Raw genomic sequence first — 18,116 nt, 5'->3', positions numbered from 1 at the left:
TTATACTGTTCAATATCATGTGAGACACTGCTAATGCAATGTAACATTAACCTAACACTTTAAGACTTACTATCACACTATTTCTCTTTTAAATATTTTCCTTAAAACATGTGAAATTGTACATTACATTTCCCTTTTATTGGAAATTTTTCTCCTGTGCTATCATAAGCACTCAGCTAATGAAAGTGGACAACATAACATCATAATCTGAAAGTGCTCTACCAGACCAAAGTACAGCAAGCAACACCTCTTCCATTTTTCTTTTTCTTTTGCATTCTAATAAGTCACAGTCTCAACATAATGGCCAGAATAATGTTGAAGCTGCTGCAAACAAAGGAAAAGTATTTACCTGAATCTTTAAAATCAACCATTGCTACACTTCTAAATTCTTCAAGAAAGTGGTCTAAGAAACAGGATCAAGATCAATAGTCCATTAGAGACTGGTAAAAACTTTTTTTTTTCATTTTGAAGAGCATAACAAAAATACTGCAGTGCAATTTACTGTAATTTATAGAAACTATATGAATACTGCTGAAAGAAGTTAAAGCTAAAGCCAAAGCATGCCGTGATATAAGGGGAGTTCAAAAGAAGGGCAGAGCTACTGCCAAAGAAAGATGCTGGAATTGTGCAATGATCCTGCAGCACTTTCTCAGCACTCCCATTTACAGGAGCATATATCCTGATCTAAAAGGGATTTAGTATATGCCATATACTGCCATATCTTAATTTACCAAGGCAAATTATTGTGAGAATGAGCACAGATTCATTCTCTGGCAAAATTGTCAAAAGACAGACTTATTGTAAACCCATTCAGTTAAAATTACATTCATTATTTAAGAACATTAAGATACATCATCCAATCACTATGGACGAAAAAGTGTCCCCCTATAATTCATATGCAATCGATGCTCTGAATGAATTTGCTAACTTTCTAAATACCTAAATTTTCCCCACTGCCTTCAGTATGATTATGTTATTCATTTGTAACATAGCTACTATATATATAAATAATCCCCTAGCTCTGTCTACTGAGAGGGCGTAAGAGCAGTAACACCCCAGTAGCAATATATACACTTAGGGACCAAATCTTGGTTTCTAAACACTGTTCTCCAAAAAAGAAACGTGGACTCCTCAAGGCCTCCTCCAGCAGGCCTAAAGCAGGGAAAACACAAGATGAGACTAGAACATTTTGTGGTGCCAGAAAGTAATGAAATGCTGAAAAAATGATGGGGTATAAAAACACAGGAGCCAACCTGAAGGAGCGCCTAAGTGCTAAAGTTGGAACAATTTAAGCAACAAAATAAACGATAGTATTAGACTTTAATCCATAGAACAAGATACATATCCAGGAGTCCACAGTGATACAAATAATCAGATAAATAAATGTTAGAGATGAGGGCGCCTGGGTGGCTCAGTTGGTTAAGCGACTGCCTTCGGCTCAGGTCATGATCCTGGAGTCCCGGGATCGAGTCCCGCATCGGGCTCCCTGCTCGGCGGGGAGCCTGCTTCTCCCTCTGACCCTCCCCCCTCTCATGTGCTCTCTGTCTCTCTCATTCTCTCTGTCTCAAATAAATAAATAAAATCTTTAAAAAAAAAAAAAAAGATTCTCTAAAAAAAAATAAATAAATAAATGTTAGAGATGAGATAGCACTTCCTCACAGTAAAATCCCAATTAAACACAGAAGAAAAGAGAGATAATAGAGAATCAGCATTAGGCAAATACACAGTAATGAATGCTGCAGACAAGATCCATAGATCAATGCTAGTATTTGTGGGTAAAAGTTTGAGGCAAGGGCATTGGGCGGCTCAGTCGGTTAAGCAGCTGCCTTTGGCTCAGGTCATGATCCCAGAGTCTTGGGATGGAGCCCCACATGGGGCTCCCTGCTTCTCCCTCTCCCTCTGCTCCTCCCCCAGGCTCATGTGCTCTCTCGTTCTCGCTCACTCTCTATAATAAATAAAATCTTAAAAAAAAGTTTGAGGCAATGCAGGATTTGCAGTCTCAAATTATCTCCCCCAAGACATTTATCAACTAAAAATAAAAAGATAGTAACTTAAGAGAGTGTAGAAACCCCACAGACACAAACTTAACCAAATCATCAAAGTAAATATCACCAGTAATACAACATATCATTATCATAAATCTCTTCATATAGCATACCAAGAAAGAAACAATGGCATTTTTGTGGTACTTTTGCCAAAAATGTCTAACCTCATTCCAATCATGAAAAATCATCAGACAAACACAAACTGAGGGATGTTTTACAAAAAAACTAATCAGTATTCTTCAAATGTGTCAAGGTCATGAAAGATAAGAAAAAACTGAAGAACTGTTACACACTGGAAGAGACTAAGGGTAAATAACAACTAAACACAATGTGAGATCCAGAAATAACATCCTGGAATAGAAAAATTATCAGTGGAAAAATGGTTAAATTTCTAATAAGGTCTGTAACTTAGTGATTATTACACCAATATTACTTTTCTGTTCCTGATAATTACACTATTATTTTCAATAAGTATAAAATAAGTTCAGCTTTTAAAACTTTAAAAAGTTTTTTCTGTTTTCACCTTTTCCCTCAAATTTCAATATTCTAATTTATTTTCTAGAGGCTATTTTATAACATAAGTACAATTATACATTTACTTTCCCTACTTTGTTACCTAACTACACATCAAGATTTACCCTTGCCTATGGGTATTTTTTTAGGGTCAGATGGAAAAATAGGTAGATTGGCAGCACTGTAGAAAGAGTATAGGTTTTAGAATCACATAGACCTGGCTTTGTCATTTATTAGCTGTGTAAACTTAGTAAAATTATTATACTTCTCAGTCTAAGTTTCCTATAAAATGAATTTAGTATCACCTTAATCACAGGGTGATGAGAGAAGTCAGATAATGTATTAAAATTTAGGATAATTCCTGGCACATACCAGTACACTCTAAGAAAATAGCAAAGCTAAGCTAACTTTTCGACTATTTCATTGCATCAATGTTAACTGATTAATTATAGGTTTCCAAGTATGATGAATTACAACAAATTTTATGCACTTTAAGCAAGCAGACAGGCCACTCCCAAATAAAATCTAGTCAAAAGCTACTGCTGAGTTTCAACTATTTAGTTCAATACTCATTGACAAAGAGATGCATATCCTAGATATAGCAATACAAATAAAATGCTTCATTCCTGAACAGATACCTGAGGATTCTTTTTTATTTTTTACCAGTTTTCCATTGAGAATAAAAAAGATAAAGAAAAGTTCTATTCAAAAAGTTCTATTCTAAACAAAACTGTCATTTGACTTTTTCTATCAGGATAATCCCGTAAAGAAAATCTAAAATTAACGTCATATTTTAAAAACCCACCAAAATGGTTTAGAAATAGATCCTAATAAGTTAAAAGTTGTTTGGAATCTACAAAGGACATAATCTTCAGTAACAGACAACCTAAAACCCAGTTCTTTTGGGTGCTCAATTAAGCACACTGTTTATTCAGCTCACCACTCCTTAAATAGGTATTTCTGCAACATTAAGATCTTAAATAGTGAAATGTGATTAAGAATCAACTGTTTACAAAACGGAAAATGGAGTAAGCACCTCTAAATCTTAATGTCCCATACAATCTTTTTTTTAAGATTTATTTGAGAGAGAGAGAGAGAGAGAGAGAGAGTGTGTGTGTGTGTGTGTGTGTGTGTACGTGCATATGGGAGATAGGGGCAGAGGGAAAGGGGGAGAGAGAATCTCAAGCAGACTCCACGCTGAGCACTGAGCCCAATGTGGGGCCCAATCTCAGAACCCAGAGATCATGACCTGAACTGAAATCAAGAGTCAGATGCTCAACCAACTGAGCACCCCTTAATATTCCACACAATCTTACTATTAAAAGGAATCTTCATGATTAGCTAGTCAAAGCTACAAACCAAAGCAAGAATATTCCATTACAATATCACTCCCAGAAGGCTCTCATCTCCTTCTTGAGTTTTCCGCTTCCATATCATATGAGACAAGCCAGAGTCCTCCATGTGGTTGCCTGAATATCTGCTTAAAGACCCAACTTTCCAAAAAAAAAAAAAATAAGACCCAACTTTTATGTTGACCCAAAGAAGAAATAGGCTCATTTTAAATATTCTAGACAAATTTTGATCCCTGTCAATTTTTCATTTGATTCCAAACTCACTAGGAAGAATAATATACTGAATGCTCCCTCATAATAAACATTAAAACTGTCAAATAAACAAGTGAACCCCAAAATATACGCACACACAAATGTATATGAATATCAAACAGAATGTAGGATGCCAGTGGTATACACAGATGTGTGTGCACATAATGACTTAACTAGCTTGGGCTAAGCAGAGCTCTGCATCTGACTTCAATTCAGCATGACCTAGCCAGAGACAGTATTGCAGGTATGGCTAAGGCCCTGATTTTATTATTGCTTTTTTTTAAATGTCCTTTAGTCATATAGGGGTTTTAGACATTAATAGGTGAAAATGAAAAAGAATGAAATCTTACTATCTGCAATGACATGGATGGAGCTAGAGAGTATAATGCCAAGCAAAATCAGTCAGAGAAAGATAAATACCATATGATTTCATTCATATGTAGAATTTAAGAAACAAAAAAAATGCACAAAGGGAAAAAAGAGAGAGAGAAAAAAAATCAAGGAACAGACTATTATAAAGAACAAACTGATGGTTACCAAAGGGCTGGAAGGATGGGTTAAATAGGCGATGGGGATTAAAGCATGCACTTGCTGTGATGAGCACCAGGTGAGGTATGGAACTGTCAAATCACATATATTGTACATCTGAAACTAAAATAACTAATGTAACACTGTATGTTAAAAAAATGGAAAATTCTTAATTTGATAAAAACTGAAAAATAAATAGTTAGTCCTAGATCAGCTGAACTAAACTCTGTCCCTCTCCCTCTTAATTTTGTTCTCAAAGAACGGCTCTTAGATTCATGTGACTTGTCCAAAGGCTTCTAAACTCAGTGTTACAACATGGTCTCGAGTAGCTTCTGGAATTTATAAGCTCATAAATCTCATCAAGGCTGTAGATGTGAAGATTTTATCTGAGTTCAACAAAGATGGCCAGTAGATTTTATCAAGTGAACAGATGAAGAAGAGTAAGATTCCTTATTATATAGGACATAAATCACTTTTTTAGGCTGGGACAGAAAAAAAAATTCAATGGAATTATTACAAATTCAGAGGCCAAAAGAGAAACTTAAAAGGTCCATGCATTAAACACTAACTTTAGGTACCAGATTTGCTCAGTCTCAAGAACTAAATTTGTTTAAAAATGATACACTTATAATTAAAATAACAGTGGGAGAGTTAAAAAATAAAAGGAGGTCATGTTGATAAAGATGGAAGAGAGGTACTACCTTAAGAATAAGTTTACCCTTAGAATTAAGGACAGATAGGGGCACCTGGGTGGCTCAGTTGGGTAAGCAGTCTGACTCTTGATTTCTGCTCAGGTCATGATCTCAGAGTTATGAGACTGAGCCCCGCGTTAGGCTCTGTGCTCAGTGGAGAGTCTGTTTGAGATTCTCTCCCTCCCCTTGTCCCTCTGCCCCTCCCCCTGCTCCCCCTCTCTCTTTCTCAAATAAATAAAACTTTAAAAAAAAAAAAAGAAGACTAGACAGATTGGAAAAAGGAAAAAGGAAATACATATATATCAGAACTACGTGCTCTTAAAAGTGGAATTAAGGGGAAAAGGTATTTTAGTTGTTCCTCATTAGAAAGGAAGGGTGACTAGTTCCAAAGGTACGTAACAGAGGAATGGTAGGTAACCCTGGATGGAAATCTCAGAATGAACCAGACTAGAAATCCAACTATGGTAAGATGTTCTTTTAAAGAAATAGAAAGTCCATAATAAGAGCAAGTGAAAAACCACATCTTGAAGACCATTATATAAGGTAACATAAAATCTGTACAGATTTGAAGCTTAAAAAAAAAAAAAAAAAAAAAGCTGAGAGATTACCTTAAAATACCAGAAGCATTTCATGGACATTTCAAATTACTCATTATTATGGAGGGTAATGTATGGTATGGCATGGTGCCACAATGGAAAGTGCACGAGGAACTCAAAGTTAGGCATCAGAGAGTGAATAAGTAAAACAACACTGAAGAAAAAATAAGAGGTCAGTCTTATTGGACTGGGTAGAGTAATAAATTTTTGCCCTACTGATCTTCTGAATTCTTTAAAAAGTTAAGACACAAAAGAAATTGGGAGTTAAATAATTCTCTTTCGGAGAAGTGAAAAGAGCTACCCCCAATCAGAGAAAGTCTGAGGTTAAGCTGATAAAATTTTCTTTAAGTCAGGGAGATGAGAGTGGGCAAAATCTGTTTAATAATGAATGCTTTTTAATGAGCTCAGAATTCCTTGACTTTCATCTATGACATTATGGGAAATCTTACAAGAGGTAAATTGTAGAACATTCAAACCTGGGCCCAAAGGCAAAGAGAAAGGAAAAGAAAGACAAGAGAAGCCAACTTAAAAACAGGCTAAAATGTAAACAAAAACAAAAACCAGCTATGTTTATCTGAAATAGCATAACCTACTATTGCTGAAAGGAATGTGACAAAAAGGAATGTTTACACTACCAATGAAGTAGAACAAATGATGCATGGCCCAGAACAGTTAAAGCAGAGTAAAGAAAAGGTCTAGAGGAACAAGTGGCAAAAGAGATATTGTCTTCACTGGGCTCCTTCAAGCACAGACATCAGAAACATCAAAGCAGCTTCATTTCTGGTACCTGTTTATGGTTATTATCCAAATAATACAAATAGGGGCACAACAGGAGTTCTTTTATGGTTTTAGCTCAACAGGCCTAAGAATTTCAGGAAAGATGGCAATAGCCAAGGTAGCACAGGACTAAAAATGTCCTGGCACAAGGTTGGGGACAAAGAAATCCAGAGATAAGGATAGGACACTGGGGCTTTGGAAACTGCAGGGCTGGAGTCTTGTGGAGATCGTGCCTTGAACTTTACACACTATAAGTAAGTGATACACTATTTTCAAGAGATGGTATAGAAGCTGTGCCACTAAACAGAATGCACACTTATTACAGCACAGGAATACCAGGACTACACAGAAGAAATGGAAATTAAAAGTTTTTAATATGAAAAAAATCTAAAGGAGAAAACATCAAACACATTCTAGTGCCCTGGGCTGCCTTCCACAGAAATCTGCAAGTCAGAAATTCAGATACACTTTCAAGGAAGTAGAAATGTTCAGATTAAGTGCTCCCACTGCCCCCTAAGATATGGTAAACATACAGTGGCACAATCAATCACTTGATGAATTTTCCCAGTAAAACTTAGGTACACGTTCTAGACTCTGGCAGTTGGCACAACTGACTGGCACCCTAGTGAGGTTGAAACCAAAAATGACTTGATATCCTGTTTTATGTGCACCCATCTTCCCTGTGATATCACTAAAGTCTACTGGCAAAAGTAATGCGAATCAACTGGACTATGTACTAAGTTGAAGGAATTACTGTTCTAATTTTAATGGGTATTGGACTGGGTAAAGTAATAAATTTTTGCCCTACTGACCTTCTGGATTCTTTAAAAAGTTAAGACACAAAAGAAATTGGGAGTTAAATAATTCTCTTTTGGAGAAGTGAAAAGAGCTACCCCCAATCAGAGAAAGACAACCCAAGCTACAGCTCTTAAAAAATCCCCACCTCTAACCATAGGGGCACCTGAAAGACCCACTGGCTCCAATTAAGCAAAATTCTGGAAGGAAGAATTTGGGATCTTACCCTCTTTGGATTCTTTGTGAACCTGATGATGGGAGACAAATCATTTCATCTAATTTATTAGATGTGTTGACATTTGGTCCCCTGTCCCCAAATTAAAACCTGAAAGGAAATGTTAAACTTGAAAACAATCACAGGTAAGTTAACTCTCAAACACAGAAGGCTCTTCTTTTAAAAAGCCTTTACTCCAAATACTAAAGTATTACTAAAAAGAGAAAAGAAATTATGAGTTCTGTATTTCAATAAACTTTATCATCGGTTACCTGAAAATGCCTTGTTCTTAAATGGAAATGCATATCCTCAACATTAAAAAAAGTCCATTCTGCCTAGCGATTAACAATTTCTTTTCCTTTTTTTTTTAGAATGCACTCTCTTCAAACCCAGTAGTCAAACTGTACTGTTCATTCAGATCCCTTAATTTTTCCTTCTACCATTTACCATTAATGCTACCACCATATTCCTAGACATTTCAACTAGAAACCCAATGCAAATTCATAAAATTCTTTGTTCCTGTCTCCACATTTAACCAGATGCTAAATACTTTATTTCCATATTTCCTGAAATTGTTCCTGTCTCTCCATTTTCATTGCCACTATCCAGTCAGTCCTTCAATCACTCCTTTTCCAAAATACTCCAATAGCTTCCTTTTGACTAGGCTTTCATTCATTACTTATCAAGTCTGTTTTAAAACAATATTTTAAGATTAATAATGGTACTGTTGTGCCTTTAAACCTAAAATTCAAATTCCTAAGCAAAGATCTAGACCAACCCATGTTTTCCAATCTTAATATGTACCAATACTTTTCTGAATATATGTTCTAGTCCAGTGGTTCTCAAACTTTAGTATGCATCAGAATCATCTGGAGGCTTGTGAAAAACACAGACTGCTGGGCCCCAGCCCAAGTTTCAAGATTCCATAGGTCTGGGGTGCGGCCGAGAATTTGCATTGCTAATAGTGTTCACATTCTATTGCAGGTCTGGGGAATCACACTTTTAAGAACCACAGCCCTACACAATTAACTACCCCCATTCATAAATACATCATATCATTTACCTTTCACAAATTATCTGCTCTATTTATAATTTCCTCCTACTCATACCACTTCCTTTCTCATGTCTACATTTTAATACTAACAATTTTTTAAGACTCAATTTAAATGTTATCTCGTCCACTAAAACTTTCTCAAATTACGACTATTAGAAATAGTCTCTCCAGTATACATTGTGTTAGTGGGACTAGCCACTATTTCACTGTTTTACGTTTATATTTACTCATTCATTTATTCTAAGCTTATTGAGTGCTTACTGTGTACCAAAGTACCCTAATGCTTTCATTTTTAGTGGAAGGAAAATTGGTACACAAATATATGTTAGATAGTGTTAAGTACCTTGAAAAACAAAACACAAGGTAAACAGAAAAGAGAATGCTAGAGATGTGATGCTACTTTATACTTTATGTGGGATGTTCAAGGAAGGCTTCCATCTCTCTTATAAAAGGATATTTGAGCCGGGTCCTAGAGCAAACCATATAGAAATCCAAATGAAAAGTGTTTCTGGCAGACAAAACAAAAGCCAAGTGCAAAGGCTAAGGGCAGGGGCACAGAAGTTGAAGGAAGGGCAAAAATGCTAGTGCAGCTGAAGGTAATTAGTGGAGGCAAAGAGTACTATAAGACTAATCAAAGAGATAGACAAGAGCCTTATCATGAAGCACTATAGTCCACTGTAAGAATTCTGGCTTTGATTCTGAGAAAGAAAAGCATGGAAGGTTTAGAAGAGATCTCACATGTCTTTAAAAGGATCACTTTGGCTGTATGGAGAATAAACAGAAAAACTGAAAGCAGAGAGATAAAATAATCCAGGGAAAAGATAACTGTGGTTTGGATCAAGGTCATAACAGTGCATGCAGTAGTCAGTTACGTCTTTTCTCTCTTACCAGATGATTCAGTTCCTTGAAGACAGAAATTGTGACTTTTTCCTCCTTAAATCCTCTATAATCATTAAAATGAAGCTTTTCACATAGTTTACAGCCAATTTTTTTTCTTTTAGGAATACTTTCTACAACACTTTTATGGTACTTTATGTATCTAGAGCTATGCCTAAAATAATTAAGGATAATTCAAGTGATATTAAGAAAAAGTTAAGTTATATACTGTTGGACAGACATATGTAGCATTTTAAGAGCACCTATTAAGTTATGAGCATTTAATACTTGAAGGTAACTTCAAAGTATAAAAGAGAGAACAAAGAATCTCAAGAGCTTAAGAACAAAATGACTTCAGTTAATATAGCAAATTAAGAAACTATAAATATGGGCGCCTGGGTGGCTCAGTTGGTTAAGCGACTGCCTTCGGCTCAGGTCATGATCCCAGGGTCCTGGGATTGAGTCCCACATCGGGCTCCTGGCTCAGTGGGGAGCTTCTCCCTCTGACCCTCTCCTCTCTCATGCTGTTTCTCTCTCGCTTGCTCTCTAATAAATAAATAAATAAAATCTTAAAAAAAAAAAAGAAACTATAAATACAATAATTTTTTTCATAAAATCAAGAAGTTAAGGAGTTGCGTATTAAGAGTTAAGTGCCAAGGGAAGTCCATATCCACTCTAAGTATATAAACACAGGATGACACATAGGAAATCAAAATAATAAAAGGATAAATGAATTTTAAGATTCTCACAACTTATTTCTACCTATTTTTTTTACAACTTTCTCCTCTCTAGATCAGAAGTTATATATGCTCACTGTAGTAAATTTGGATTATATATGAAAACAAAATCATCCATCATTGTACTTGCCCAAATATAACCACTGTTAACATCTTGCTATATTTCCTTTTTCAAGCTGTGTGACTTGGGGTTAGTTGCTTAACCTCTCTGAGTCTCAGCTGCACTATTCATAAAATGAAGATAAAAATAGTATCTATCTCACAGGGTTGTTGCAAAGAATAAATGAGAATCTAGGACAGGGGCTGACATACTTTTTCTTAAAGAGCCAAAAAGCAGCTTATGGACCATTACATCCTTTATCCCAACTACTCAACCCTGACTTTGTATCATGAAAGCAGCCACAGAAAATGTAAAAATGAATGTGCATACTCCAATAAAGTTTTATTTATAAAAACAGGCAATACTGCTTATGTCACAATGGCTTACAGTAAAGGTTCATAACTTTTGGTGTGTTTGGAATGTTGTTGGGTTGTGTTTTTTTAGCAAGTTTTGAAATTCTTCCTCTTTTTTTTTAAGATTTTATTTATTTATTCATGAGAGCCAGAGAGAGAGGCAGAGGCAGAGGCAGAGGGAGAAGCAGGCGCCCCACTGAGCAGGGAGCCCGATGTGGAACTCGATCTCAGGACTCCGGGATCATGACTTGAGCCGAAGGCAGAGATGCTTAACCATCTGAGCCACCCAGGTGCCTAAGTTTTGAAATTCTTAAAGAGAATCTGACAAAAACAAAAACAGACCAAAAAAACCTCAGACCTACTCAACAAGGAAATGGCAAATACAACTTTTTGCAAATAATTTCAGAGAGTTCACAGACTCTGAAGCATACGAATGGCTCCTATATTATACCATCAAAAAATCCGATTTCTAATAAAGTGGCTCATGTGACTTATCTTCACACTTTCCTTCTCTAAAATCCACATGTGAGCACAGTTAGACTACACCAGCCTACATTCAAACTATATAATCCTGCTACCAATTTTCCACCTCAATTTTTTTGTATTATTAGATTTTCCTAAGTCATTACATAGTCATTGAACACATCATTTCTTAAGGCTAAGTAATAGTTTATGAGGGTTGAGAAGTTTTCAACTATTTTAGATGTTCTGGTTGCTTTTCCATTTTCAACTTATTCCTTTCATTAATTAAAATTAATGTTATGATGAATAGCTTTCTATCCAAATTTACACTTCCTCAAAAGTTAATGCTTTAAGGAAAATTACTAAACCAAAAAGTAAAAACTATTTTTAATGTTTGTCATATATTTTGATGAATAGTGGTCCAGAAAGGTTGTGGTGATTTTTACTCTCACCAGCTGAAAATGAGCTATCCATTTCACTACACCCTCCTGAGCATGGAATATAAATTTAGACTTTTCTTTTACCTGAGAGATCTTTAGGCAAGAGTTTTTCAAAGCATGGTAAAAGGATAATTAAGTCGAAAAACGCATATCCACTATACCCTGGATTAGTAAGAATTCCACATCTATGCAAGGTTCTATCTAAGTAATATGGAAAGAAACTTTAAAAATTAATCATTTAAGATAAATATCTAAAACATATCCCATACTCTCCTGCCTTCAAAACACAGTAACATAAAATAACTTCTACTAGTTTGCAATCATCACAACTCTTGCATTTTAAAAATAAACACTACAATGAGCCACTGCTTCTGAGAGAAGTATATCCCATTTAGGTGGGTTGATAGAAAAAAAAATAAGAGGGAATTTCTGATAGCTTAAGTTTGATTTTTTTTCTCTCTTTTACATTCATGAACATCTTTAGTTTCTGCTGCCTTGAGTCTTTTTTAATCACTATTTCTACTCCGTCCACAACTGCTTTATCAAATACATATTCACAAATGCTACAATAGATACCAAATTTATATTCCTAGGTACAGTATAATGTATGTGTATACTGAAATGGCTAAGTACACACAAAGGCTCTTGACAGTCAGGCTGGCCAGATTCCAATCCAACAATCACATACTAGCTACAGAGCCTCAGTCAAGCCATTTACTCTCTTGGTCTTAGTTTCCTGATCTATAAAACAGAAACAGTGGCACATAACCTGTAGGGTAATGGATTAAGTGATAAAACACATGAAAGAACTTATTGCAGCACCTGATACTTGGAAAACACTCAAAATATGACTTATATATACATATATAGAACATTCCAAAAAAATAAACCTTTCAGATATTAAAAATATAAAATACACACATCTAATCAGTTACAATAGTGATTAGTGAGTATTTAGAACATTTCAATTTCAAAATAGACAATGGTTAGTTTTAGTAAACTCCAGTTACAGAAATATATATTAATAAACTGGGTATACATTTTATTGAAACATTATATATACCCACTTATATACATATACATATTCTCATTGTATATAGAGCAATGTTGTGCACCTATTAATATCTATAGTAGTCCCCCCTTATCTTCAGGGGATACATCCAAGTCCTCCAGTGGATACCTGAAACCACAGATAGTACCAAACCCTATATATACTATGTTTCTTCCTATACATATCTATAATGAAGTTTATTTTATAAGCCAGGCACAAAAAGGGGTTAACAATAATAACTAATTATAACACAGAACAATTATAACAATTTCCTAAAACAAAAGTTATGAGAATGTGGTATCTCTCTCTCTCAAAAATACCTTATTGTACTGTGCTCACCCTTCTAATGATGATGTGAGACGATAAAATGCCTACATCATGAAATGAAGTGAGATGAATGACATAGGCAATGTGACATAGTGTTAGGCCACTACTGACCTTTTGACAGTATGTCAAAAGGAGGATCATCTGCTTCTGGACCACAGATGACCTCAGGTAACTGAAATCGCAGAAAACGAAACCGTGGACAAAGGGGCTACTGTACTGACATAACCGCTTCTCTTACCTTCTCTCTTTCCTCCTTTCACTTCTCTGTACCATGTTTTACCACAAATGGAGCCAAAAAATAAGCTTGTGCCCTTCTTTCTCAAAGTTAATTAACTGATCAATTACAACATAACATAATTAATTATCTAATCATATAACTAATCATGTCTTTACCTATGCAGATAAACACTCCTGAACAAAAGTACAGACTAGCGGTCACTCTACATTCATTATCAGCAAATTCAAATGGTTCTGTAGGTCAATTCAATCAACCTCTCTAAGAAGCTACCATTTTAGATCTCCATTTACCTTCAATCTCCAACCAGCGTCATGTACTCTCAACAGATGAACTTTCCTGTTACCCCAAAGCTCCTATATAAAGCAACCCCTACATTTGCGCTTTGAATCTTAACCTTCCTTCCTTTTTTGGCATCCTATATTATAGATTATCCCTTCTTTCTTTTGTAGATTTACGTCATCCGTTCAAATGAATCATTTTCATCAGATTTTAAACATGCCAAATTCTCACCGCTCTATTTTTTTAAATACTCACCTTTAATCCACAAGCTCTCCAGCTTCTACCCATATCATTTCCTCTCCTTTATAAGTTATCTATACTTACTGTCTCTCTTTCTTTGCCTCTCACTCCTCAAACTACTCCAGTCTGACTCCTGCTCCCATCACTACATCAAAACAGCTCTGCTTAAAGTCACCAAAGACCTCTCCATGTTAATTCAATGGTTGGATCTCAATAGTTTTCAATGTCAAGTATCATTCACTCCATCCTGAAACATTCTCTTCCATTGACTTCTATGACACCATAGTTACTTGGTATTCTCCAACCTCTTTAACTAATCCTTCTCAGATTTCATTTGAAGACTCAATCTTTTCTACCAGGAAATTTAACTATGGAGTTGCTAAAGTTTCATTTCTAAGTCCTGCTTCTTTTCCCATTCCATATTATCTCCCTATGTTAGCTTATTCATACACACGGCTTCAAATACCATCCATCCACACGGCTAGGATGACCAGACCTCACTTCTACACTCTGGATTCTGTAAATCCAGCTATCTTCAAGATCTCTCCTTGGCCGAGGAAAGGCATCTTAAATTTAACATGTTCAAACTAAACCAAAAAATCTCAGCAGACTTCAACTTGCCCAAGAATCCAAAAATAGGCAAGCCTCTTATTAGGCCCTATTTTTACAGTATTGTATACCTATTCTTCATAGAACTTATCAAAGTTATAACTGTACACAAAAACAAGGACAATGTTTGCTTACTACTAAATACCCAGTGCCTTATATAACTGACAAGCTTCAACTATAATATCAATGTCTTTTTTTCCTACTGCCTAGATGGAAAACCTTTCAGCTATTTTCATATTCACTTCTGCTTTGAAGAGTTGAGTGTACCCAGTGCTTGGTACAGAGTGTCAGTGTACTAGACTTTAGGATCTTATGTAACAAATTATACAGACAGAACTCCTCTCATGTTGAGTTCGCCACCAGTATTCCACCATGACTCTAACCAGGTGACACTGATTGGGCCTCATACTAGGAACAGACCCATAGTGAATACAGTATACTGCTGAAATAATGAGCTGACCTGTCAGAGAAATAGGGAGCTAAGAAATCAATGTGAGATATACTATATGTAAGCTAAAGGTTACCTATCTAGAATTAGATTTATTGGAAATTATGAAACTTAAAAATAATCTCTAATTTAGACTAGGTACTACTATAAATGATTTACAATGTAATGAGAATTAATATTTAGCTAAGTAAATTACCTTAGATTTTAAATGTTCCACTATCCTTACCATTAGATATTAATATACATTTAAAATGGTATACCAATTAACCATATTTAACTGATCTTATTTAAGTTTTCAAATAACTTACCAGACACCGATTTTACCATAGCTTTCTTAAATTTCATTTAAAGTTCTTTTTTCTGCTTTTGTTTGTAATTGCTAAGGTATAGTTTAGTACTTTTTGGCAGAAAAATCAAGATTCAGTGCCAACAATAATAGTACAACTGGTGCCTCACTTCTGTTTGGCAGAACTGCAAAATGATGGTATCATTAAAATACTTAAAAGCAATGAACTTCACTTAAAAATATTTTCTGCTACAATTTTATCTACAAAATTAAAATTGAGATTGATTTTTTTTTAAGCTAGTATGATGGGTGGTTATTAGAAAGCAATATGGACATATTTTTAATGCAAGATTGTGTATAAAGAAGTTATTTAAATTTAGGGTTTCATTGGTTAAACTGAAATGACCTTTATAAGTTCACTTAACCAATTCATTTTTTAAAAATTTACATATTCTTAGGAAACAAGGAGTTAACATTTTATCATACTCAAGTAATCTGGCATTTACTGCATTTATTCACAGAAAATAAGATAGGAAGGTAGGAAGAGTAAAAAATAAAATGTTTTTTATACTTTATTTTTCCTCTGATTAGAAAGGTAGTTGGTTTAATCCAGAAAATATAAAAAAATTAATAAGTGTAAAGAAAATAATCAAATTCAGCTATAAACTTATCACTAAGAAGTTATCCACTATTAACAGTTTGGTATATTTCTTTTCAGTCTTTTTTATTTACAAAAATTACCTGCTTCCTGTTTCTTTTCAGTAGATATTATACCATGAACAGTTTTCCATATGAACAAATATTTAAAAATATGACTGTTAGGAGAACATAGTATTCTACTATATGTAACAACTCCCCTAACTTTGGTCATTAAGGTTGTTTTCAAGGATTTGCTATCACAAATAATGTCATAAGGAACAATCAGTACCATTTAATTCTGAAAGTCAACCTAAAATGCATTAAACAACACCAACAAAGCATTTAGCTCCCCAAATATAGCCATCAAGATCTAGGGTTCATTTTATTTTGTTTTTCCTAATTATAATAAATTAATGTCTTTCCATGGAAATCACCTTTTATGAACAGTGGAAATGTGCCAAATGTGTCAAATTTTGAAAACGATTTTTAAAAAGCTAAAATTTTAATTTGCAATTTAGTAATAAAAATTATTTTGCCAGAAGGAACAAAGTAAATCTGTGTGATGAAATTATTTCTAGCTCTGAATATTCACTACAGAGTACATCAAGAAGTAGGATATTCTTTATCAAAAGTAAATAAATCACTCTGAATTAGTTTCAGTTCTTTTCCTTTTCATCATCTTTCATGTCTATTATTCTTTATTGAGCTGAAAAACTAATCTAAGACTTCTAGTTAAATGTGGCAGACTGAACACACATTTATTTCTGCTCCCACTTGAAAACGCCACTGAAATAACAGTAAAAATATTTTTGTTTTAAAAGACCTAAACCCACAAGGAGGAAAACAGTGAAAAGAGAGAGATGACAACATTCAGATAGCTATTATTTAGAAAGGGGGGAGAATTTGGGAACAAGTTAATTTGTACTGAAGAACACCAGAAAATCTCAGGAATCTGAAACACCACATATCTCCAAAAGTGGAGGTGAGAGTGAGAAACAGATCTGTTCAAAGTCTCCCCTAGATCCCTTCAACTCCTAGATCAATGGAAACTCTGGATTCTCTGAAGAGGCTGAACTGTAAGAGACTCAGAAATGACAGGGCAGTGAAGGAAGGGGTTAGAAGGAAGGGAAGCAATATAGAGGAAAGCAAGGAGGGGTGGTAAAATCAAAGTGTACATACTGAACAGTGAGTAGTAAGGTACTCCCTACTTCCTCCATCAACTAGGCTAACTGATCATATCTATAACGAGAAAAAAAAAATTATAAACATAGAGGTAAAAATCATAAGCGCTATAAGAGTTGCAAGTGATTGCCTCCAGGGAATATGTCGGTTAAGAATGGGACAGAGCATGACTGCTGCTTTTTATGATAAGCTGTTGGGGGGATAAAAAGAAAAAAACTGGTTGCCTCTCTAACATCTCTTCTTGCTTTCTTCTCCCTTACTAGCAGAATCACAGACATGTGTTTATCAGGAAAAATAATACAAAAAAAAAACCAATACAAAAAAGTCCTAACATTGTTTTTCAGATGGGGATAGCTAACAAGATGGAAATGGAAGTCACTGAGTAGGATTTGGGCAATATATGTTTGGCTTACCCCAGACACACCCTGTTCCTGCTACTTACAACTCCCGATGTGATGGCTGGAACTCCAGAAACTATCTTGAGTCATGAGGCAAACTTGAGATAAGACAAGGATGACTGATAAGAAAAAGCAAATGATGGTACTATGATGATAAAGCCACCATATCATTCCAATACTACTCATTCAAGACTTTTCACAATAAAAATAAATGTATGCAACTGTTTAAGCTCTTTAAGTCAGGTCTCTATTAGAAGCAAAATGCAATTCCTGATATTTAAGTCCTGTAGGATATTTTAAAAGAAATACATATGAAACATTTATAAAAATTCAAATAAATTAAAAAATAATTCCAATTAATAGCAAGAATTGTTAATAATGTACTCTTATACCCTAAGAAACTACTCAAAGAACTATAAACACTATGTAAATTCTATATTAAGACTATAAAATAAAGACTATATTTTCCAAAAACAATTAAATTTTAATTTCTCTAGGGGCACCTGGCTGGCTCAGTTGGAAGAGCATGTAATCCTTGATCTCAGCGTCATGAGTTCAAGCCCCATGTTGGGTGTAGAGATTACTTAAATAAATAAAACTCAAAAAAAAAAAAAAAGCTTAAATTTTAATTTC

At 34.7% G+C, this 18,116-nt stretch overlaps 1 protein-coding gene and 1 long non-coding RNA gene across 3 annotated transcripts in view; one reads left to right on the top strand and one right to left on the bottom strand.

Moving 5' to 3' along the window:
* LOC129045361 (uncharacterized) overlaps positions 1-17,804 on the top strand; it is an 84,223-nt gene extending 66,419 nt beyond the window's left edge. The window contains exon 4 of the long non-coding RNA XR_010407999.1: positions 17,430-17,804. This is a non-coding gene — a long non-coding RNA (uncharacterized LOC129045361). The remainder of the gene's footprint in view (positions 1-17,429) is intronic.
* ZNF654 (zinc finger protein 654) overlaps positions 1-18,116 on the bottom strand; it is an 84,497-nt gene that overhangs the window by 61,344 nt on the left and 5,037 nt on the right. The window lies entirely within an intron of this gene.

Source organism: Mirounga angustirostris, unplaced genomic scaffold (genome assembly GCF_029215605.1).
Source record: "Mirounga angustirostris isolate CCGP_5_RB_7025 unplaced genomic scaffold, mMirAng1.0.hap1 SCAF_1, whole genome shotgun sequence".
NCBI classification, from domain to species: domain Eukaryota; kingdom Metazoa; phylum Chordata; class Mammalia; order Carnivora; family Phocidae; genus Mirounga; species Mirounga angustirostris.
This window is presented reverse-complemented; position numbering and strand designations above follow the sequence as displayed.